Here is an 11759-nt window from a genome sequence, read left to right on the forward strand (position 1 = left end):
CATAGAAAGTATATAGTTGAAGCCAGCAAGAAAAACAGATGAAGAAGAAAATAAGAGATATGTGGAACAAGATGAAAGTCCCACATATCTATAATTCAATCTCAAGAAGAAGGGAGAAAATGAGAAATAGAAGTGTGAGTAGACGGAGTTCCCTTCATGGCACAGTGGAAACGAATCCGACTAGGAATCTTGAGGTTGTAGGTTCAATCACTGGCCTTGCTCAGTGGGTTAAGGATCCGGCATTGCCGTGAGCAGTGATGTAGGTCACAGTCGCCACTCAGATCCTGTGTTGCTGTGGCTCTGCAGTAGGCCAGCAGCTACAGCTCCAATTAGACCCCTAGCCTGGGAACCTCCATCTGCCACGGGTGCGGCCCTAAAAAGACAAAAGACAAAAGACAAAAAAAAAAAAAAAAAAAAAGTATGAGTAGAAATACTGGTTGAGAATTTCTCAAAACTGATGAAAAACATGAAGCTATTTGAGGCATTCAGGAAGCTCTAGGAATCCCAGCATGGCTAAATACAAAATAATACCCAGAAACATAGGAAACTGCTAAAAAATCAAAATAAAATCTTTAAAACATGCAAATAAAAAAGGCACATTAGTTTCAACAGAACAATAAGACTTAGAGCTGCCTTTTGAAACAAAACAATGGGAGACAGAGGCATTTACAGTGCTGAAATAAAGTAAATGCATCTATGTTAGGAAAGAATATTCTTCAAAAATAAAGACAATATAAAGGCTTTTTTTGGGAAAACAAAAACTTAGAGAAGTGGAGGCCATAGCACTTTCCTAAAAGAAATGCCAAACTTATTTCTTCAGATAGAAAGAAAATAATCCATGGTTAAACTATAATAACATAGGAATAATAAAAAGCAGTGGAAAGGGGAAATATTAGCTTATTATCAAAAGCAAACCCTGAAAACCAATGTAATAATGGTAATATATATATAGTTCAAATATACATAGATTAATATTTATGGTATTAATAATAAAAAATTATGAGGAGAATTTTTAAAGTACTTTCATTGATCAAAAAATATAAAAGTAACAAAGGCAAATTCTAATCAGTGAAGAATGCATATTGTAATATATAGGATAAGTATTTAAAGCATTAAAAGAATAAGAAATTACATGTTTATAAAACTAAACGAATATGGAACAAAGAACAAGTGGGACACAGAAAGTACATGTTAAGATTACATAAACCCAAATATGTAATTATTATATATATTAAATAATAAAGAAAAATCACTATGCTGGATAAATATACTTCTATTTCTGCTTAAAGGAATATAATATTTATAAATATATTAAATATATTATTGAAATATACAGAAAAAATGAAAGCACAAGTATATTAAAGGTGTCTTAAAACAGATGTAGCAGGACAGACTATAAGGAAAACTATTACAAAAGACAAAAAGGAGACTTTCATTATAATAAAGATGATTAACAGTATTACATTTTATTCATCTAAAATCTTACCCTCAAAACAAAAAAAATTTAAATTTCTGAAATAAAAGTGAAATTCACACATCCATATAAATAGAAAAATACATTAATATATTTCTTTCCATAACTCACATAAGCAGGAAAAAACTATATAAACACACAATTTGTATAGAAAACTACACTCAACAACTGCAGATGACCTTTCTTTTTAAGTGCATATGTAACATACCCCAAAAGTTATATGTTGTTCCATAAAGTGGTGAGCAATAAAATTAAAAGGACTAAAAATATAAAAAGATATATTTTGATCATGGTAAAAATTAAACAAGAAAGTATCTGTATGAAACCTGAATATATGGAAATTTAAAGATAGAATTTCAAATAACCAGTGGAACAAAGGATAAATCACAATAGCAATTACAAATATTTTGAACTAAATAACACTGAATATCTAACATATAAAACTGGTAAGATGCAGACAAATCTATACTCAGAGAGTATAGAGAAAGCTGTGCCCTAAATGCATATATTGAAAAAAAATGAAAATTCATGATTTTAGCATCAATCTTAAGAAAAAATAAAAAAAAAGCAAATTAAGCTCCAAAAATTTAGAAAAAGGAAAAGGAAAATAATTAAGGAAAGAGAGAAAAATCAAAATAGCCAAAAGAATAATATCATTGACAAGATACACAGAGAGAAAGAGAGACAGAGACAAGAAGGAATAAGGGTGTGTGTGTGTATCTACACAATATTTTCACAATTATATAATATCTTAGTTATATAATACACAGTTATGTAAAATTTAGGTAATCCCCTGATCTTTTTAAAGGCAGATCGTGTAATTAGTGACTGATCCGGGAAGGTTCCTTGTATGATGAGCTACCTACCAGGCACAAGCAATGAACTGTCTTCCTGTGAACAAAGTGGTAACAATGCCCTTTATAGACATGACAACATTTTTAAAAGAAAATGTCTACTTCTCACTGATCTGTATCATAGGAAAGTATATTCTGTTTCTGTGATAGAGTTATGTGATCATGGTTTCCTTTCAAATAGTCTCATACTTGTTAATAGTGATTCTCCTTAAAGTTTGGATTCTTGACACTTCTCTAAAACTGTGATCACTGTTTTTTCCTTTTACACTATCCCTAGTTTAAAGGATTATGTAGTGATGAGAAAAGACATTCAAAATTAAATTGCTGTCCTCCTCTGTGACAGATCATCAATTTATCCAGCTGTTTTCCTCTAAACAATGATGATGTCATTGCAGATGAGTTTTACCAGAGTTGAGATAATTAAGAAGAAAAAATATATAGAAACCACATACATGAGTAAAATATCAAAAATAGGCAAGATGTGATAATTTGATATTCATTAAAAAATAAAACAATTAACTGATACTCTAAATTCTTTTTGAGGGTTTTTTTGTGAAAATCAATCTAAATTTTATTATTCCACATATCATTTCTCCCCAAAAAACAAATTTGGCAAACATAAGTTTTTCCTTTTTAATAATTGTGTTGATTAGCTTCTTCCAAAAGCAGCCCTTGAGACTAGGATTTGAGTGTGAGTGATTTATTTGAGAGATGATTCCAAAACTACAGTAGGAAAATGGAAATTGAGATGGAAAAATAGAATAAAATTAGTTTAGGGTATGTAAATGAGCAGATATCTACTGTAAGCAAATGAGTTTTGATTTTGTTGGAAACTTTTAAAAGTTGGTAATGTGACAAATTTTTCAAAGTATTTATGTATATTGAGAGGATCACTGTAACATTTGCTACAATGATTGAGAATCTATATTATCCAGTTGTTTTTTTAATTCTTAATATTAACAATTATCCAATAAATCCATTGATTTAGAAACTTTAGAAAGGTCGATTTGCTATAGAACACATTACCATACTCTGAAAACTTCTGTATTTTTAGGTATGTGTGTGTTGGTGAAGGGAAGTTGCATGATTGCAATACTTATTGTTTTGTTTTCAGATAATTATGTCTGTCTCAGGAAAGAAAAGTGGCAAAAACTGTTATTTCAGAGTTCTGATCACTTGACTTTTAAGAGTACTTTGATTCTCATATATGCTGTCCTAAACTGTTTTCCAAAAATTGCCAAGTGAAAACTGCTTTTCATTTGCAATAAAATTGTGAATGATTATTTTCTCTTATGTAATGTTTCATAAGAAAATACTTTAGCATATGGCCCAGAATGCAACGTATCCCTCCAGCAATTAATATATTAATTCTTTTATATTACCTTGCTTTATTTTTTAATTAAATTAATTGTATTATATTTATATTTGTACAACCATCAGCAAAATCTAATTTTACAACATTTTCATCAAAAATCTTCAGCCAATCCCTGATCCTCCTAATCTGTCTCCTTGGTAACCATAAGTTTTCAAAGTCTGTGAGTCAGTTTCAGTTCAGCAAATAAGTTCACTGTATCCTTCCTTTAGATTCCACATATAAGTGATAGCACATGATGTTTGTTTTGACTGCCTAACTTCACTTAGCATGATAATTCCTAAGTTCATCCATGTTGTTGCAAATGCCATTATTTTATTCCTTTTTATGGCTGAGTAATATTCCATTGTGTAAATATGCAACATCTTCTTTACCCACTCCTCTGTTGATGGACATTTAAGTTGTTACCATGTCTTGGCTATTGTATATAGTGCTGCAATGAACACTGGGGAACATGTATCTTACCAAGTCATGGTTTTCTCTGGATAGATGCCCAGGAGTGGGATTGCTGGATCAAATGGTAATTCTATTTTTAGATTTCTAAGGGTTCCCTTTTCTCCATACTCTCTCCAGTATTTACTGCTTATAAACTTTTTGATGATGCCTATTCTGGCTGATGTAAGGTGGTACCTCATAATAGATTTGATTTGCATTTCTCTAATAATTAGCAGTGTTTAACATGTTTTCATGGGGTTTTTGGCCATCTTTATGTCTTCTTTGGAGAATTGTCTGTTTAGATCTACCAAGTTTTTGATGGGTTTTATTTGGGGAGGGGTACTGAGCTGCAGGTGGGATTCATTTACTTTGGAGATTAATCCCTTGTCAGTCACTTCATTTGCAAATATGTTCTCCAATTCTGTGGGTTGTCTTTTTCTTTTGTTTGGGGTTTCCTTTGCTGTGCAGAAACATTTAAGTTTAATTAGGTCCCATTTGTTTATTTTTGGTTTTGTTGTCATTATTCTAATGGGTGGATAAGAGAAGATATTGCTGTTGTTTATGTTGGAGAGTGTTTGGCCTATGTTTTCCTCTAAGAGTTTTATAGTATCTGGTCTTTAGGTTTTTAATCCATTTTGAGTTTATTTTTGTGCATAGTGTTAGGAAGTGTTCAATTTCATTCTTTTACATGTGACTGTCCACTTTTCCCAACACTGCTTATTGAAGGGGCTGTCTTTTCTCCATTGTATATTCTTGCCTCCTTTGTCATAGATTAGTTGACTGTAGGTGCGTGGGTTTGATTCTGGGCTTTCTATCCTGATCTATATGTCTGGTTTTGTGCCAGTACCATACTATTTTGATAACTATAGCTTTGTAATATAGTATGAAGTCAAGGAGCCTGATTCTTCCAGCTCTGTTTTTCTTTCTCAGGATAGCTTTGGCTATTCTGTGTCTTTTGTGCTTCCAAACAAACTTTAAAATATTTTGTTCTAGTTCTGTGAAAAATGCCTTTGGTGATTTGATAGGAATTGCATTGAATCTGTTGATTGACTGGGGCAGTATAGTCATTTTGACAATATTGATTCTTCCAATCCAAGGAGCATGGTAAATCTTTCCTTCTGTTTGTGTCACCTTTGATTTCTTTCATCAGTATCTTATACTTTTCAGAGTACAGTTTTTTTTGTCTATGTAGGGGGTTATTCCTAGGTATTTTATTCTCTTTGATGTGGTTGTAAATGGAATTGTTTCCTTAATTTCTCTTTAAGAGAAACTGTTAGTGTATTTTCATTGTTAGTATACAGAAATGCAATAAATTTCTGTGTATTAGTTTTGTATCCTGCAACTTTACCAAATTTATTGATAAGCTCTAACAGTTTTCTGATAGTGTCTTTAGGATTTTCTAAGTATAGTATAATGTCATCTGCAAATAGTAATAGCTTTACTTCTTCCTTTCCAATTTGGATTCCTTTTATTTCTTTTTCTTCTCTGATTGCCATGCTGGGACTTCCAAAACCATGCTGAATAGTAGTGGCAAGAGCAGACATTCTTATCTTCTTACTGGGAATTCTCTCAGCTTTTCACCATTAAGAATGATGTTAGCTGTGGGTTTGTCATATATGACCTTTATTACATTGAGGTAGGTTCCCTCTAGGCCTACTTTCTGGAGGACGTTTATCAGAAATGGGTTTTGGATTCTGTCAAAAGGTTTTTGTGCATTTACTGAGAGGTTCCATGGTTTTTATTCTTCAGTTTGTTATAGTGATGTATCACAATGATTGATTTGCAGATATTGAAAAATCCTTGCATCCCTGGGATAAATCCCACTTGAACATGGTGTTTGATCCTTTTAACGTATTAGTGGATTCAGTTTGCTAAATTTTTTGTTGAGAATTTTTCCATCTATGTTCCTCAGTGATATTGGACTGCGATTTTCTTATTTTGTGGTATCTTCGTCCGGTTTTGGTATTAGGGTGATGATAGCCTCATAGAATGAGTTTGGGAGTGTTCCTTCCTCTGCAATTTTTTGAAGTCATTTCAGAAGGCTAAATACTAACTCTTCCCTAAATATTTGATAGAATTTACCTGTGAAGCAATCTAGTGCTAAATTCTCTGGGAGCTCCTCCTCCCAATGCCAGATCCCCAGACGTGGAAACCTGACATGGGGCTCAGAACTCTCACTCCCATGGGTGCATCTCTGTGATGTAGTTCCTTTCCAATTTGTGGGCTGCCTACCTGGCAGGTGTGGGGTTGCTTATATCACATAATTGCCCCTCCTAACATCTTTATGTGGCCTCTTCTTTGTCTTTTGGAGTAGGGTATCTTTTTTAGTAGTTTCCAGTCTATTTTGTTGAAGGTGTTTCAGCAATCGGTTGTAATTTTGTTGTTTTCATGAGAGAAGGTGAACTCCAGTCCTTCTACTCCACCATCTAAATCCCACATCCCTTTTTTGAATCCTGACTTCCATAACATTCAGAGTTACATTTTATTCTTCAATTAAATCAACAGTATTAATCCTAGGGGTTGTATGGTTATTTCCTCCTTTCCTATTGCTTCAATTTTTTTAAAGGTAACTTAGTGTGCTATAAAATCTGTAACATATTAGAAGGAAATATTTCTAAGCCAAATAATCTCCGTGCAACAGAAAAAAAAAAGCTATTTTCTACAAGTAAGCTATTCTTAGTTTTCTATATCTGAGACTACTGTGATAATTAGTCTTCTTTGGTGATCTTCAATTCAGCCTATGACTAGTGACGGTAACCACAAGGAAGCAAAATCCAGCAGAGGATAGGCACCTTTCAGATGTATTCTTCATGTTACTCCAAAAGACTGACTCTATGACTTGATGAACAAGATTTTTTTCTTTCAAGGAGTACATAGTTAGTGCTGAGAGAATAACGTATAGTGAGCAATACTTTATCAGTATTTTAGGGAAAAATTTTAGGGAATTTTTTTTTTCTGATTCTTGGTGGCTATCATGTTACTGAAATGAATCACAAAACTTTTTCACAAGCCATTACATCAATGTTACACAGAGCCAAGAGACAGATGCAAGAGAAGCCTTCCAAGCCATTCAATTAGCAATAGGTGTAGTCGAGATTCTAGGCCAGGATTAGTGATACAACCTGAGACACAGAAACCAGAATATAAGAGAATGAAAACACTGCATACTTCAGATTGGTCAGAAACACTGGCTGTTTTAGGAAGGTGGTCCAGACAAAGAGAGAAACATAGGGAGCCCTTCACCACAGCTCTACTAATGCCCATAATAAGTTACTTCATATAAGAGTAGTTTACATGGGAGTATCCACTGTCACTAGATTATGAGCCCCTCCTTGGCAGGTGCCACATCATTTTTCAGCCAAAAAAACACCCATTATGCACTTTGTTTTAAATATAGTAACTAGATCTCCTGAGTGCTTAACTCAATAGTGCTGAAGCAAAGGTCAGGAAAATCAGCCTTCACAGATATAAGAGAAATATTGTCATTCAAATCACAGCTGTGTATATGATTTCAATAAAACATGCTTACTTCTTCCAAAAGAAATGATAAGAAAAGAATATAAGCTGCTACTATAATTATTTCACTAGGAAATTGATAGCCCAAAAAGAGCCTGTTTGTAACTGTGCTGAGGAGTTCTGTATATAAAATTAAGTCATTTTTCAGTGAGATCATTGCTTCAAACAAATATATGACTGTCAGCATATTATTTTTAGAAGTTTCAATTCATTTGAAATAACTTTAAGAACGCTAGAATAACTTATACCAAATATTCATTTTTTCCCACCCACATGTCTAAAAAGCACAAATATTCTGATCTGCACTCTCTATCATGCCTAATATTTTTCTTAGATAGTAGAGCTTTCACTGCATAAGCCCAAAGTTAAAAAAAAAATTATAGATGCATCTACCATTCAAGAACTGTACCAGATGTTTACAAAGGTTTTGAAAATTAGATATTAAATAATAGGATATTCAAGGAATTATAGAATAGTATGAGGCTAAAATACTATTTTATAAATAAATTGCTTCGCTGTGTAGGGACCACTGGTTTGCCTAACTCTCCCAGTAGAGACTATGAGCTCTTTAAAGGCAAGAACTTTGTGTGTCCATCTCTTTAAAGTCTAACATATCACGTGGTTCTTAGGAAGTGCTCAGTGATAATAATGTAATGAATAATGTCAGTCCATTGAAGGCATAGCTTTACTTATGAAATGTTAGGCTACATTTTACTGGAGCTATCTTTGAAGAGTGAAGAAGAAACATTAAATGGATATACAGGAACAGAAAATATATTTTCCTTTTTTACCTTTCCGTTATTATCAAATTGACTCAAGCTGGTTAAAGTATTCTAAAATTACTAGTTTCCACTACAGGCCAGAAGGGAGTGACAAGATATATTTAAAGTGCTGAAAGGAAAAAATCTGCAACCTAGAATACTCTATCCAGCAAGAATATCATTTAAAATAGAAGGGGAAATAAAGAATTTCTCCAACATACAAAAGCTAAGAGAGTACAGCAATACTAAACCCATTCTAAAAGAAATACTAAAAGGGCTTCCCTAAATAAAAAAAAAAATTTTAAAAAGGTAAGACGAATTACGATGGAGGAAACCACAGTTGGAAAGCAATCACTTAAATAAGTCAGCACACAGTTCTAAACACGAAGATGTTAAAAAAAAAAAAAAAGACAGCAAAATAGTACAATGTGGAGAAGGAAAGTAAGAAAATAATTTGAGCCTATATGACTATTAGGCTAAAGCTAGCAGATATAGGAAGGGGTTACCATACTTAAAAAACAGGGCAAACACAAAACAAAACTGAATATTACATTCACCAAAACTGAAAAGTAAAGTACTCAAGCATAAAAAAAAGGAAACAATAAAACCAAAAAAAAGAAAAAAAGAAAAGAAGAAAAGAGAAAGAGAATCAAATGGAAAAAATGTTTAAAATGGTAATAAATACATATCTATCAATAATTACCTTAAATGTCAATGGAATGAATGCTCAATCAAAAGACACAGAGTGGCAGATTGGATAAAAAAAGCAAAAACCTGCTGTCTACAAGAGACTCACCTTAGGGCAAAGGACACATATAGATTTAATTTAAAGTGAGGGGATGGGGAAAGATATTTCATGCCAATGGACAAGACAGGAAAGCAGGAGTTGCAATACTCATATCAGACAAAATAGACTTTAAACTGCAGGCCATAAAGAAAGACAAAGAAGGACACTAATGGTTAAAGGATCCATCCAAGAAGAGGATATTAAATCATCAATATATAGGCCCCTAATATAGGACCACCCAGATACCTTCAACAAATACTAACAGACATAAAAGGAGAAACTGATGGGAATACAATAATAGAAGGAGATTTTACCACCCCACTCACAATAATGGACAGATCCTCTAGACAGAAAATCAAAAGGCAAAAGAGATCCTAAAGGACACAATAGAAAAATTAGACTTAATCAACATTTTCAGGACATTATATCGAAAAAAATCAGAATATACATTCTTCTCAAGTGCACATGGAACATTCTCAAGAATTGATCACATACTGGGTCACAAAGCTAACCACAACAAATTTAAGAGTATAGAAATTATTTCAAGTATCTAATCTGACCACAATGGCATGAAACTAGAAATCGACCACAGGAAAAGAAGTGAGAAAAAATCTACTAAGTGGAGACTAAACAACATGCTACTAAAAAACCAATGGGTCAATGAGGAAATAAAGAAGGATATTTAAAAACAGCTCGAGACAACTGATAATGAAGACCAAATGACTCAAAATCTATGAGATGCCAAAAAAGTAGTGCTCAGAGGGAAATTCATAGCAATACAGGCCTTCATCAAAAAAGAAAAAAAATCTCAAATCAACAACTTAACCCACCACCTAAATGAACTGGAAAAAGAACAAAACCTAAAGTCAGCAGAAGGAAGGAAATCATAAAGATCAAAGAGGAAAGCAATGAAATAGAGATTTTAAAAAAATAGAAAAAAAATCAATAAAACCAAGAGCTAGTTCTTTGAAAAGGTAAACAATGCTGACAAACCTCTGGCTAGACTCATGAAGAAGAGGATAGAAAAAACTCAAATAAACAAAATAAATGAAAAAAGAGAAGTCACAATGGATACTGCAGAAGTACAAAACAACATGAGAGAATACTATGAACAGTTGCATGCCAACAAACTTGACAACCTGGAAGAAATGGATAACTTTCTAAAGACTTATAGCCTGCCAAAACTGAATCAAGAAGAAATAGATCAACTGAACAGACCAATCACTAGAAATGAAATTACATGTGTCATAAAAACACTCCCTAAAAATAAAAGTCCAGGACCAGATGGCTTCACAGGCGAATTCTATGAAACATACAAAGAGGAATTATACCCATCCTCCTTAAACATTTTCAAAAGGTTGAAGAAGGAACTCTCCCAAAAATATTCTATGATGCCACCACCACCCTAATTCCAAAATCAGACAAAAATACCACCAAAAAAGAAAAATATAGGCCAATATCTTTAATGAATATAGATGCAAAAATTCTCAACAGCATTTTAGCCAACCAAATCCAACAATATATAAAAAAGATCAAACACCACGGCCAGGTGGGATTCATCCCAGGAGCACAAGGATGGTTCGACATACACAAATCAATCAACGTCATATACCACATTCACAAAAGAAAAGTCAAAAACCACAGGATTATCTCGATAGATAAAGAAAAAGCATTTGACAAAGTCCAATATCCACTCATGATTAAAAACTCTTCCCAAAGTGGGTATAGAGGGAACATACCTTAATATAATAAAAGCCATGTATGGCAAAACCCCAGCAAATATAATATTCAATAGAGAAAAGCTGAAAGCCTTCCCACTAAAATCTGGAACAAGACAAGTATGCCCACTCTCACCACTTTTACTCAACATAGTATTGGAAGTCCTACTCACAGCAATCAGACAAACAAAATAAATAAAAGGCATCCAAATAGGAAGAGGTAAAACTGTCACTGTATGAAGATGACATGATACTATGTATAGAAAACCCCAAGGACTCAACTGAAAAACTATCTGAATTGATCAAAAAATTCAGCAAAGCAGCAGTATGTAAGATTAATATTCAGAAATCAGTCACATTTCTGTTAATTGTTAGTATTAACAATGAAATATTAGAAAAAGAATACAAAAATACAATACCTTTTACAACTGCACCCCCAAAAATCAAATACCTGGGAATACACCTGATCAAGGAAAGACACGTATGCTAAGGACTATAAAACATTAATCAAGGAAATTAAAGAGGATGCAAAGAAATGGAAAGATATTCCATGCTCCTAGGCTGGAAAAATCAATATTGTAAAAATGGCCATACTACCCAAAGCAATCTACAGATTCGATGGAATCCTTATCAAATTACCCATGACATTTTTCACAGAACTACAACAAACAATCCAAAAATTTATATGGAACCACAAAAGACCCAGAATTGCCAAAGCAATTCTGAGGAACAAAAACCAAGCAGGAGACATAACACTTCCATACTTCAGGCAATATTTCAAAGCCATAGTCATCAAGACAGTGTGGTACTGGCACCAAAACAGACATACAGGCCAAAGGAAC

Source organism: Sus scrofa, chromosome 9, assembly GCF_054392235.1.
Source record: "Sus scrofa isolate SSC_HxYL_T2T_F1_AM1 chromosome 9, Sscrofa_HxYL_maternal_Yorkshire_Landrace_v2.0, whole genome shotgun sequence".
NCBI lineage: Eukaryota > Metazoa > Chordata > Mammalia > Artiodactyla > Suidae > Sus > Sus scrofa.